Source organism: Pelophylax lessonae (assembly GCF_965119305.1).
Source record: "Pelophylax lessonae genome assembly, chromosome: 8".
Classification (NCBI taxonomy): Eukaryota; Metazoa; Chordata; class Amphibia; order Anura; family Ranidae; genus Pelophylax; species Pelophylax lessonae.
The window spans coordinates 58,564,708-58,578,227 of record NC_138775.1 but is presented as its reverse complement, the minus strand read 5'-3'; positions in this window follow the sequence as shown (position 1 = coordinate 58,578,227).

Sequence of the window (13,520 nt, the reverse complement as noted above, 5' to 3'; positions counted from 1 at the left end):
GACTCACAGGAGTTGCTACAGAGAGTACATCTGTGTTGTCACACACTTTGAACCTCTGGGCTGGGACACACTACCAGGGATAATGGCCAGTCTGGAGATGAAAGCGAGTGACAGTGGTGGGGGACGTAGCCTCTGCTTGGGTGGGCTTTATGTCCCTCACCTCTTGGCTGAACATCCAATGCTGGGATTCGCTGTGGCACAGGGTGCCCATAGGGACCAGACCTGGGTGGCCATGAAGTAAGGCCTTGCAAATGAAGGCCTTTCAAATGAAAAGCAGTGGCTTCCTGCATTATGTTTGCTGCATTATGCTTGCTCCCATCCCACATATCCGGAAACTCAGCTCGGCTCCCATGCACCATGACGTCACAAGACATGCTCAGACACTGCCTCTTCCAAACCTTTCCCCCCGCTGGTGCTGCCTAAACACACTGTAGTACACACTTGGATGGTCTCGGCCAGCTCCAGACCAGAACAGTGCATGCGCAGTTCCGACCTGAGCATCACAGCCATATTTTTTACTGGCAGCCTTTTGCTTTCACTGGCATTTACTGCCAGGAGAAATGTGCCCATTTTTTATTGGCTGCCAGTAAAAATACTGACAGTTGGCAACACTGGTCCTCACCCTATCCAGTCTTTGACTGCTGTGCGTTCCCTTCTTCTCTTCTGCTTTCCCTCCGGCCCTTCTCTGAATCCTAGTACTTCTTTTCTACTACTTTCTGTGATGATTACCCTCTCAGATTCTGTCCTGTGCAGAGATTTCCCTGTTCTGGTACAGCAATTTTAGCACCAGCAGATTAAGAGTGATCATCCCTAGAACATGTTAACTGAGACATTACAAATGCTATAGTAATTTCGACCTTTTAAAAGAAATATAATATGGGGGGGTTTTGGGAAAAGCTTAGGCCATTACCTAAAAAACAAAAACATTTCAAGTAGAAAAATAGAAAAAATCTACGAAAAAGACCTTTATTGTATATAAAAAAAATATATAATAGCACACACCTAAAATAAATGAAACGCCTATAACCCTTACTGCCACTCCCAGACAGGAATGTTACAGAATTTCCAATATGTTAGAACTGTACAGAGAGTAGAACTATGGGAGGGTCTCAGCAGCTCCACCAACTGCAGGCTGCCTGCAGGAAACTACAGGAGGGGGCGGAGGCAGACCAGTCACCCTGGACAAGGAGAGAGAGCAGCAATGAGCGATCTTTATTACAGGAAGCTCCTGCACAGAGGAAAAGTTTCACACTGGGTTACTGCACAGATCTTCACAAGAAATACACACAGTACACCAAGATTCCATTAGGAATACACATGACTCTTGTATTCAGCTTTAACCTCACATGGAAAATATTTCTACTGAGCAGTAGGCGGGTTAGTAAATAAACATCACAATTCAGTTTTCAGGCTCTGGCGTTAGTAGTACATATTTCAATGTGGCAGGAATGGTTTGATTTAACATATTTTTGTGTTTCTTACAGATAAAGCATAAGACCTAATCATTTAATTAGAGACATGACTTTGAAGTGTGCAACACTGTAGGTTTTATAATTGCAATCTAAATTATATTGGCAGAAGCTTGATTATGTTTAAGTGTTTTCTGTTAAGATATAAATGTCAGTCATCATAATTATACCTTCTGTTGAGTTTTAATTTTGTGTCTTATCTCTTTGCACATCTGTATGCAAATTCAGAGATCACCTAAACTGATTCCTAATATTGGTGTGCATGTACTGCCAATGGTATCAGGATTTAAGAGACTGAAAATAAAACTAGAGATGGAAAAAAACGAGGTACAAAGAAGGTGTCAGGGTCTTCCTAGAGTGGACCTCCACCTGAAAATGAATGGCCTCCCCATATTCTTTCTTACTCCCAGCCTAATATGAAATCACAGTTTTTTTTTTTTTTCTGGGGAGTACTTTTTTTGGTGGTACCTGCTTCCACTTCCTTATTCCTTGCCTAGGTGAGGGTGATGTCGCCTTGGGCCACCCCCAACCACAGCCTTCTTAGATAAAATCACACATCCCCAGAAAGCTTTAGGTCTAATCTTAATCTGGGTACACACTATCAGCTTTTTTTTATTTCATTCAAACCAAAAACCGAGGAGCTCGGGAGGAGCTTGCTGTACTAACTATTCAACATTAGTATAGTGATCTCTCTGCTAAGGTATTGTGTTCTGACAGGGAGACTGCCGCTCTGCCAGAACACACTGGTCAGCGCTCTCAGCCATTGGCTGCCAGTGCTGATCGGATGCCGACCAGATGCTGGTTCTCCAGCATGCCCGTTTGGGTATCAGGACAATATCCCCCCGGAAAACATCCCCCTGGACATAATCCCCCCGGGACAACATCCCCCGGGCAATATCCCCCCGGAAAACATCCCCCTGGACATAGGGTTAGGGTTAGAGGGGGGATATTGTCTAGGGGGATATTGTCCTGGGGGATATTGTCCTAGAATCCCCCGTTTGACAGAAGCTGGAAATTTGGCTGGCTTCTGTCAGACAGGCTGGTGTACACTGGGCCAAATGTTTCTGTTGAACCGGCCAATAGCAGCTGATATTCAGCCCATGTGTACCAGGCTTTAGAGCAGGCCGCCTTCTCACAATAGGGGGCTAGCTGTGGGCCTTCAGGAAGTGACGGCCGGATCCTGAAACCAAGATGGCGGTGTGGAAGATATAAAGCTTTGAGAAGAACTAGCTGCATGGAAGACAGCTCTGGACTTCTACATTGGTAAGAATCTGTTTCTTAAAAATCACTAGCCACAGTATTTGTAGCTGCTGACTTTTATTTTCACACGCCTGGGTGAAGTTCCTCTTTAAATGCTGTACATACTTTTTATTAAAGCAGTAAAAGTATAAAAATGGCAGTCTGGTGAGGTAGAAGAGACCCTATTGCTTCTCCTTGCCTGTCAGCATTACGCAGCTTAGCATACATTTTACTGCCAAGACGATGTGCATGAAGAGGGGAGTGATGGAATTTCAACCTGGCCAATAAAGCAGCCATAGAGTTTGAACATGGAAGGAAGACCAGGAGAAAACAGAGGTGCCTGTAACTGAAAGGAGTATTTGCACCTCAGCACTGGAGGGGTCTCTTCATGTCGTAACACTTATTGGTTGTACTGCTGTTTATTCCTGGTCATGTATTGTGCAACAATATATATGCTGTATACAAAACAACAAAATAAGCTTTAACAACACAAATAAAACAAAAACATCTCCTAGGCTCCTTTCACATGGAGCGGACCGTATTGCGATCCGCTCCGGCACTTTTCTTTTTTTTTTCATGGACACGGATGACATTTGTGTCTTCCGGTCCGTATGTCCGCATATCATCCCATCCGTTTGCGGATGATATACGGACATAATGTATGTCTATGGGGGTTGCGGATGTCAGAGGGTGACACCGCTGACATCTGTTTTTGCGTCCTTTCCGTTTTTTAAACGGAAGAAAAAAATAGGGTTCTGTTCCGTTCCAAAAAACGGAACAGAACTGAAAGGATGCAAATCGGACATACGGAACGTACGGACATACGGAACGCCCGTGTGAAAGAGGCCTTAGATGCTCATGTCTGATGTGTGTGTGACAGAGCTGGACCGATAGAAGTGGGAATTGGTTCCACTAGATAGACAATGGTGTTGTCTCCTTCAAAGAAGCAGGTCCACTCTGAAAGTATCATGTATGTGTATCTTCACCTGGTCTTAAGGCCCGTACACACGATAAGAAAATCTGAAGGGAAAATTCGATCTGTCGAATTTCGGATTGTTAGTAAGGTGCTTTCGACAGCCGACTCCGACTTTTTGGCTGACAAAATCCTGATGTGCAGGCTATAAAATTTTTGTCGTCCGTCAAAACAACGTCCGATTTCCGTCTCATCAGTACAGATTTCGACGGAAAAAAATCTTAAGAGCAAGACTAGGCATGCTCAGAGACGAAAGAACACATACAAAGCAATCCAACACATGACATCACTTCTGAAGTAGAATTCTGTCGTACGGGAAAATTCGTATGAAAATAACCTCTTCACTTTCCACATCAGACTAGCATGCCACAAAAAACGGACGACAGATCGTTCGATAATCTGATCGTGTGTACGGGGCTTTAAGCTGCTACTTCTCTGATCATGATAAATAAATCACTCTGTGTGTTGAGAAGATATCTGGCTCCTGGTTTCCAGGAATAACTTATTTTACCGTGCAACAATATATTTACATTTTTTTGTTACTTATTTGCATTTCGGATATTATCTTTTGTCCTTTGCTCAGGGTTTTTTTCTTTCCTATATTTGTTGTATCCAACGCCACTTCACTATTCTATTTGCTATATTAATTTTACATAGTTACATAGTTACATAGTAGGTGAGGTTGAATAAAGACAATAGTCCATCCAGTTCAACCTGTGTAGGTGTGTGTGACTGTAATCATCTAACATAGCCCTCAATCTCCTGATCCTTGAGATGTAAGTCTAAGAGTCTTTTGAAAGTCACCATACTACCCGCAGAAACCACCTCTTGTGGTAGACAATTCCACAATCTTGTAGCCCTAACAGTAAAGAACCCCCCACGTTGCCTGAGGTTAAAACGCTTCTCCTCTAATCGCATTGTATGTCCTCGAGTCCTCATGCAATTCCTTCGAATGAACAGCTTTTCTTCTAAGCTGAGATCCCCATTAAGATATTTATAAATTGCTATCATGTCCCCTCTCAGACGTCTTTTCTCCAGGGAAAATAAATCGAGCAATTGCAGCCGCTCTTCATAGGTAAGGTCCTCCAACCCCCTAATCAGTTTAGTTGCCCTTCTCTGGACTTTCTCCAGCTCCAACACATCCCTCCTGAGGACTGGCGACCAGAACTGGACAGAATACTCCAGATGCGGTCGGACCAGAGTTTTATAAAGTGGAAGGATTATAGTCTTATCTCTGGAATACATCCCTTTCTTTATGCATGCTAATATTCTGTTGGCTTTGGAAGCTGCCGCTTGGCATTGCATGCTGTTGCCTAAACTATCATCAACTAAGACTCCCAGATCTTTCTCCATTTTTGATTCCCCCAAGGGCTCCCCTCCTAACATGTATTGTGTTTTTATGTTTTTGGTCCCCAAGTGCAAAACCTTACACTTCTCCACATTAAACCTCATTTGCCATGTCGTTGCCCACTCCGTAATTTTGTCCAGGTCATTCTGTAGGATATCTGCTTCATGCTGTGCAGTTATTGCCCTGGCCAATTTTGTGTCATCTGCAAAAACTGATAACGAACTACTGATCCCTTCCTCAATGCTGTTTATGAATAAATTGAACAAGGTTGGTCCCAGAACTGAGCCCTGGGGCACCCCGCTTACTACCTCAGACCAGTCTGAGTATGCGCTGTTTATTACTACCCTTTGGACACGGCCTTTTAGCCAATTCCGTATCCAAGAGCAAACCCTGCTGTCGATACCTGCAGACCTTATTTTATAAATTAAGCGCTTGTGGGGAACTGTATCAAACGCCTTAGCGAAATCCAAGTACACCACATCCACTGGTCTCCCCCTATCTAGCTCACAGCTCACTTCCTCGTAGAATGCTAAGAGATTGGTTTGACAAGAACGCCCATTTGTAAACCCGTGCTGGTTACTACTGATGATGTTGTTGTCTTTAGCATACTCTACGATATAGTCCCTTATCATCCCCTCCAAAAGTTTACATATTATTGATGTCAGACTGACAGGCCTATAATTTCCCGGGATATGTCTCTGGCCCTTTTTGAATATCGGAATCACGTTAGCCTTCCTCCAATCCCCTGGTACATCTCCTGTCCTAATACTGTCAGCAAAGATCAGGAACAGTGGTCTAGATATAACCATACTGAGTTCCTTGAGCACTCTCGGATGTACGCCATCCGGGCCTGGTGATTTGTTTGTGTTAAGTTTATCCAGTCTTTCCCTGATTTCCCCCTCTGTTAGCCATAGTGGCAAGTCCTGTGTATTACTACTAACCATACAGTCATGGTGAGTGTACCCTTCCTTTTCCTGCGTAAAGACTGACGAGAAAAAAGAATTCAGCACGGTTGCTTTTTCAGTGCCCTCTGTAACCATCCTCCCATCATCGTTAATTATGTGTGCAATATGCTCTGCCCTAGTTTTTTTGCTGTTGATATATTTAAAGAATTTCTTTGGGTTTTTTTTACTATCCTCCGCTATTTGTCTCTCAAAGTTGATTTTAGCCATCTTGATTTCGTGTTTACACTTCTTATTTTCCTCCTTGTATTGCTGGAAGGCCGATACTGTGCCCTCTGATTTATATTTCTTGAAGGCCAATTTTTTTCCCCTAATAAGTTTTTTAACGCTACGGTTTAGCCAGCCAGGTTTGGCTTTGTCTCTTCTAAATTTATTCCCCATAGGAATGCACTGCAAGATGCCTTTGCTTAATATTGTTCTAAAGCATTCCCATTTTTCCTCTGTGGTCAGTGATCCCAGGGTTTGGTCCCAGTTTACCCTTTCCATCAATGAGTACAATTTTGGAAAGTCTGCCCTTCTGAAGTTTAGGGTTCTTATGTTCCCCACTTGCCTTTTTATATTGTTATTTATACTAAATGTGATCATCCTGTGATCGCTAGAGCCCAGGTTGTCCTGGACTCCTACCTCCGAGATTATGTCTGGGTCATTAGTGATCAATAGATCCAGGATAGCATTCTCTCTAGTAGGGGAATCCACCAACTGCGACATGTAGTTATCCTGTAAGGTTTCCGTGAATAGCCGGGCCTTATGCGAGTGTGCAGTCCCCTCTTCCCAGTCAATGTCGGGATAATTGAAGTCCCCCAATATGATGACTGATCCTAGTTTTGCCGCTTTACCTATTAGTGCTAAAAATTCCAGCTCTACCTCCTCCCCTTGGTTAGGTGGCCTATAGCAAACCCCCACAACTACTTTTCCCTTATCTTCTTCCCTATCGAGTTCAACCCACACAGATTCTAAATCCATGCTCATCCCATCCGTAATGTCACTCCTTTCTAGCACCTTTATATTGTTCTTGACATAGAGACATACCCCTCCCCCTCTTTTACCAACCCTGTCCTTCCGGTACACCGAATACCCTTGGATATTGGCCAGCCAGTCATGTGAGGGGTCGAACCAAGTCTCCGTTATTCCCACAAGGTCTATGTCTTCCTCATGTACTAACATTTCCAACTCATCCATCTTATTAGCTAGGCTCCTGGCATTAGCATATACCCCTCTTAGTTTTACGGAAGTTAAACGTGATTGGCGGTTTTGTTTATTTCTGTTTGGTCTGCTATTCTCCCGCACAGACCCGCCAATTGATGTTGTTGACCTACTGTCGCTGTTGACCCTACAACTGCCTTCAGTCCTCTGCTCCCTCCTGACTGATTCTACTTCTGAGCCCTCCCCCCCGTCTCCTAGTTTAAAAGCCCCTCCAACTCGGTGGCCATCTTTCTCCCCAAAAGAGCTGTACCGTCCCCATTAAGGTGCAGCCCATCCTTACTAAAGAGCCGGTAGCCGACTGAGAAGTCAGCCCAGTTCTCCAGGAACCCAAACCCCTCCTTCCTACATCAATTCCTCAGCCACTTGTTAACTTCCCTAAGCTCCTTCTGCCTCTCCTGTGTGGCTCGAGGTACAGGCAGTATTTCAGAGAAAACCACCTTGGAGGTCCTTTTCCTCAATCTATTACCTAAGTCCCTGAAATCGTTCTTAAGGATCCTCCACCTACCTTTAACTTTGTCATTAGTGCCCACATGCACCATGACCGCTGGGTCATCCCCAGCCCCGCCCAACAATCTGTCTGCCAGATCTGCGATGTGCCGAACTCGGGCGCCCGGTAAACAACAAACTGTTCGGTTCACGCGATCTTTTTTACAGATTTCCCTCTCTGTCCTCTTGATAATTGAGTCCCCAACTACCACAACCTGTCTAACCTTTCCTGCGTTACGGCCCCCCTTCTTCCTGGAGCCGTCCCTCCCCTGGCAGCTGGGGGAGGGCGCATGCTCCAGCACTGCCACCCCTGAGTTGATATCCCCCTCAACCTGCAACTCGGCAAACATGTTAGGGTCTACCAACTCAGGACTGGCCTCCCTGACTCTCCTCCCCCTAACATTCCTAACAGTCACCCAGCTGCGTACCTCTGCTGCTTGCGTCTCCTCTATTCCTCCCTCCTCTATGCTGACCCCTGCCAGCGCCTGATGGGTAATGTCCAAGCTCCTTTTCAGGTTGTTTTTAGTACTTAATTTTAGTACTATATACTTTTCACAGATTCCAGTTTGGATCTCAAGACACATTAGCACTCAGATCATTATGGAGATTTACAAAAATGTTTAAGTCCTTGTGTGTCGTGCTCTATATCCATGGGCGGTACCTGGTGCGGGCATCCCCATGCTGCCCCCATCCGACAGTACCCCATGTTGATCGACTGTGATATATATTAGGGTAGGTTATCCCAACATGGTGGTTTTACTATTTTTTTTCTATCCCCTTCATTCATACTGTCATTTATATGATATTAGATTCTATTGTTGGTTTTATATATTTCCCATAGAGAAGCCTGCATCTGCTCCTCAGAAGGTGGAGTCCATTCCACGAAACGCGTCAAGCTTGTTGATGAATTCTTCCAAAACACAATGCGTTTCTACACTTCATTGTACTTATGCTATCATGTTTGTCATGCAACTATTGTTTATTAATACATCCATGTTCAGTATGTTACCATCCAGGACTGAGATTCCAGTTATGTAAATAATTTATGTTGATGGGTTTTATCCAAAAAAAAACAGCTCTCAACAATACTTTTTTCCTATTTGATTACGTTAGCATTTATTCATGTATATAAGTATCAATAATACCTTCTGTATTTATCAGTGGTATGCCTGCTGGAAGCTGCGCATCTCATTCAAAGCCGCAACCTTTCTTTCCTCTTTATTATGAATAGGGATGGAGGTGCCGAGCCTCAGTGTAGGAGGTGCCTCATTTAAAGTCCAAAACCCCTCTCCTATTGCTAATAAGCTTTAACAACACAAATAAAACAAAAACATCTCTTGGATGCTCATATCTGATATGTGTGTGAAAGAGCTGGACTGATAGAAGTGGGAATTGGTTCCAATGGATAGACAATGGAGTGTGTCTCCTTCAAAGAAGCAGGTCAACTCTGAAAGTATAATGTATGTGGATCTTCACCTTTCTTAAGCCCCGTACACACGATAAGATTATCGAACGATCTGTCGTCTGTTTTTTGTGGCATGCTAGTCTGATGTGGAAAGTGAAGAGGTTATTTTCATACGAATTTTCCCGTAAGACAGAATTCTACTTCAGAAGTGATGTCATGTGTTGGATTGCTTTGTATGTGTTCTTTCATCTCTGAGCATGCCTAGTCTTGCTCATAAGATTTTTCCCCGTCGAAATCTGTACTAATGAGACGGAAATCGGACGTGTGTTGACGGAGGACAAAAATTTTAATGCCTGCACATCAGGATTTTGTCAGCCAAAAAGTCGGAGTCGGCTGTCGAAAGCACCATACTAACAATCCGAAAATCGTCGGACAAAATTTCCCTTCCGAATTTCTTATCGTGTGTACGGGCCTTAAGGCTGCTACTCATCTGATCATGATAAATAAATCACTCCGTGTATTGAAAAGAACCTAGTACAAATGATCCTGTTGCTTAAAAAGCCTTTTTTAAATTTTTCTTGGTTAAATTGTTACTAAACCCTGGACCCTGCATTCACTATATCTGGTCTCCCACAGTACATAAAACATGGAAATGCAATTATTTTAGTAAATATAAACTGCTAAATACCTTTTCTCATCAGCAGTACATAGCAGTCTTATGGCTTCTGTGAGTGTCTGGTTAAAGCTTGTAGGAGGAGTTTTCATTCTACTCTGACTGTCCAAGAGGCTGCAGGACCCCTAACCCACTGTGCTGATTGGCCCTATGCCAATCACATGCTCCCTCTCAAGAAAAAACAAATCTTTAGCACTACCAAAAACACCAAACTGAACAAGCGCAGAGTGTCCCCAAGGCTCTGTTCTATTAGGAGAAAGACTGTGGGGGCTGTGGAAGAAGGGGAGGATCAGAGAAGACAGGATCAAACAGCCATTTTACACAATGTGGAGGATTAACCCCTTAGGTTCCACAGTGAGTATAAAAAGCATGCTTTACTGCATATACAGACTGTTGTGAGTTCAGTAACACTTTAAGAGCATCAAGATACAGCCAACGAGTTTCAGGTGAAGAGACCTCCCTCTTTTTTAGGGCTTGAGCAATGGATGTTAATAGAATCAAAATGCACTAGAGGTCCTATATTAAGGTTTGATAGTGGTTAGAGTCTCCTAATATCCTTAGGAATGGATCTAATACCATTATCTTCTGGTCTGCACCCTGTCCTTGTAGTGAACTGGGAAAGCATGGGTATTAGATGCATGTAAAATAGTACTAATATATCACCAACATATAATGAGGTGTTAGTCCCCTTTGGGGTTTCTCCTGCCCCTTTCATCTTTCAGTCTTGGTTGGCTGCACCTGTGGACTTGTTGGTATTATATTGAGGGGATGAAGCCAAAAGTTAAAAAGAGGATCTGGCTGTGTGGCAACATGCAATAAAATTATGAGCAACGCTTCCTCCTGAATAGGCACCCCCTTAAGTTGGGCACAGAATTTCTATCCACACTGGGACAGGGAGGAATGTACCTTATGATGGGACATTGGCGACTACATGATCAGTGGTGAACAGTAACCTAAGGCATGTTAACTGCTCATTGCTTTGGATCTATTCTTCAAGTAAATGTCTTGACTACTACCATTTATTTGAAATCTGTAAATATTCTTTCATGCAAGTAAAAACATAAGCTAGCCTGCCTGGGCATTCCATCATTGCATGTGAAGGTTGGATGTAAGGGGACTTACGATTGGTTAGGTGTTGGCACCAAATTCCACGAGTCCTCACTTTACTTCTTCACGGATAGGACAGGTCCCCACCTGTTGTTGATGGAACCCTCTGCCATATTGTGTCATAATCCTGGCCAGAGGCCTGCTCTCAACATCCCTGGCTGTAAGCCCTAATATTTATCAATAAAAGAATGTGCACACATAAAATTCATTTTCCTCCACTTTACTGTAACTTCACAGCTTCACAAGATTTCCGTGACATCTAACATCACATTTGATATACTATAAGAATTCTTTGGCATGGAACACTACACACAGGCTCCCATGCCCCATATACTTAGGGCCCTTCCCACAGTGGCATTTATATGGACAATAACTACATCCATTACATCACTAGAGGAGGGACTTCTCTAAAAGGGGAGCTAACACCTAATCGCAACTTTTTCTTACCATGCTATAAGGGAAACAGAGTAGCTAGTGCCAGGCAAGCTACGTGCAATGGCCAACATGGCTATAGAGTGAGTGTATCGTGCAGTGTTAGGGCTAAATACATCCTTGTGGAGTATACTACTAACAAGGGCAAAAGTAGCTGGTGTCCATCCTGTGACCCTTCATGGGAAAGTTTGTGTTAAGGGCTACCTCCAGAACCAGATGAGAAAAGGGTTCGATCCCCGATACCTAAATTAGTAGGTGTAGCCAACGTCCCTAGGAAACATTATGGAGCAAGATTTGGTGCCTCAGGTCAAGGGAGATGGGACTTTAAGGGCTCAGTCAGAAAGTGTATTTTATATACGGTTTATTGAAAAATATATTATGTATTGATAGCAAATTGATACAAACAACGTAACACAATTAGTGCCAATGGGTTATAGACCCATGTGAAGGAGTGAAGTAGAACGAAAGGTGACAATGTGAAATGGTGACTTTGAAAACTCTGTCTATTTAAGGCTCATGCATATGAGCTTGTTGAGAAAGAGTTGCTTTTCAAACTTCCGACGCGTTTCGGCATTATTATTGGTATATTGCCTTTATCAAGGAAGCGGGGAGAGTTCACCATATCTGGAAAATATATAGTGAATATATATTAAGGAGTATAATATAACACTATTTACAGAAATAGTGAATAAAGAAGTATGCACGTACATGTGATTAGACAGTCATGGATTCCGGTAGTTCCCTAGTAAAGAAATTGTGCTGGTAAGCCTTGGAGAGAAGGCGTTTAGGCACTTGAAGAAAGAATACATCCAACAATGCAAAATATAGCATTGTTGGATGATAAACTTACAATTAGTAGGGCTGGGGTGGCAAAATAGAAGTCCAAAGTAGCATATCCTGGGCGTCCGTACCGTCCCTCAGCTGGAGGGAAGTGGCGCCCTGTTAGAAATCCCCGGCTATATATACCCATCGGCGCATGCGCACTAGCGCATCCGTGCGTCATGACGCCGATCCAGACCACGGGGCGGCGTGAGGGCGTGATGCGCGTGCAGATGGGCCGCGCGCGCACCCTGCCTATGACGTGATGGGTATAACGAAGTTGTTCCGTAGCCGCCGACACAGGAATGAGACAGAGATCTTAGAGGATGCAGCCCCCAAAGTCTTTGTCAATCCCCAGAGTGTGGTTACTCTGGGGTTACCTGTGCCGGGTGGGTTTGGGAAAAAAGAGGAAACATGGCAATCCTGGGCGATTGAATCTGTCCTAGTCACAATGTATTCGGCATATCAAACATGGTAATACAAAATTAATGATTAAATATAATAAAGATAAGTAATAAAGAGAATAATGGTGATGATTATAAATTGTGGGTAATCAATAATATTAAACAGCAATATTAATTATAACAGGAAAATCAAGGGACTATCCAGTCAGGTGGGATAACTGGTGGGCAGGGATGGGTGATACCCAATGACAACACCCATGTCATATTCAGGATAAAGTTATGATACAAGGGAGAAAGAAGGGGGATTTTTTGAGAAAAACTGTCTAGGGTATGATATTTGGAATGAAACGGGAAGTTTTTATTGTTAAGGGCATGGTGTGGGAGAATGTTTTTATTCAGTCAGTTTTTCCTGAGGCGAAGCCTTCTAGGAAAGGACGATAGCTCTCACTTTCGTTTAATCCAGGGGGTGTTGTTGCATTGAGTTTTTTTATCCAACGCATCTCTTTCTGTAGAAGGGACTTATTCCAGTCCCCTCCTCTGGCTGGAATGTGGATACGGTCTAATGCAGAAAAGGACACTTTTGGCATCTTGTATTTGTGATATTGGGTTATATGACGGCTCAGCGGAAGATGAAAATTACCGATGGTCATGCTTTGTACATGTTTGTTGACTCTCAATCCGAATTCTTGACGTGTCTTCCCGATGTAGAATGCACCGCATTCACACTTCATAATGTATACCACCCCCCTAGTTTTGCAGTTGGCAAAATGGCGGGGAATAAAGGTTTCACCGTTAGGAAGAAGTAAGTGTGTGGATTTGGGTATAACTGCACATTGAGCACAGGAGCCACATGGGAAGGTGCCCACGGTTTTACAAGGGTCTTTTTGGGGTTTCATTTCACTCCATACTAGAGTCTGATGAACAGATCGTGTTTTTCTGTATGTGATAAGAGGATGAGCGGGTACCAGTTCTTTAAGTGTGGGGTCCTCAGTAAGAATGG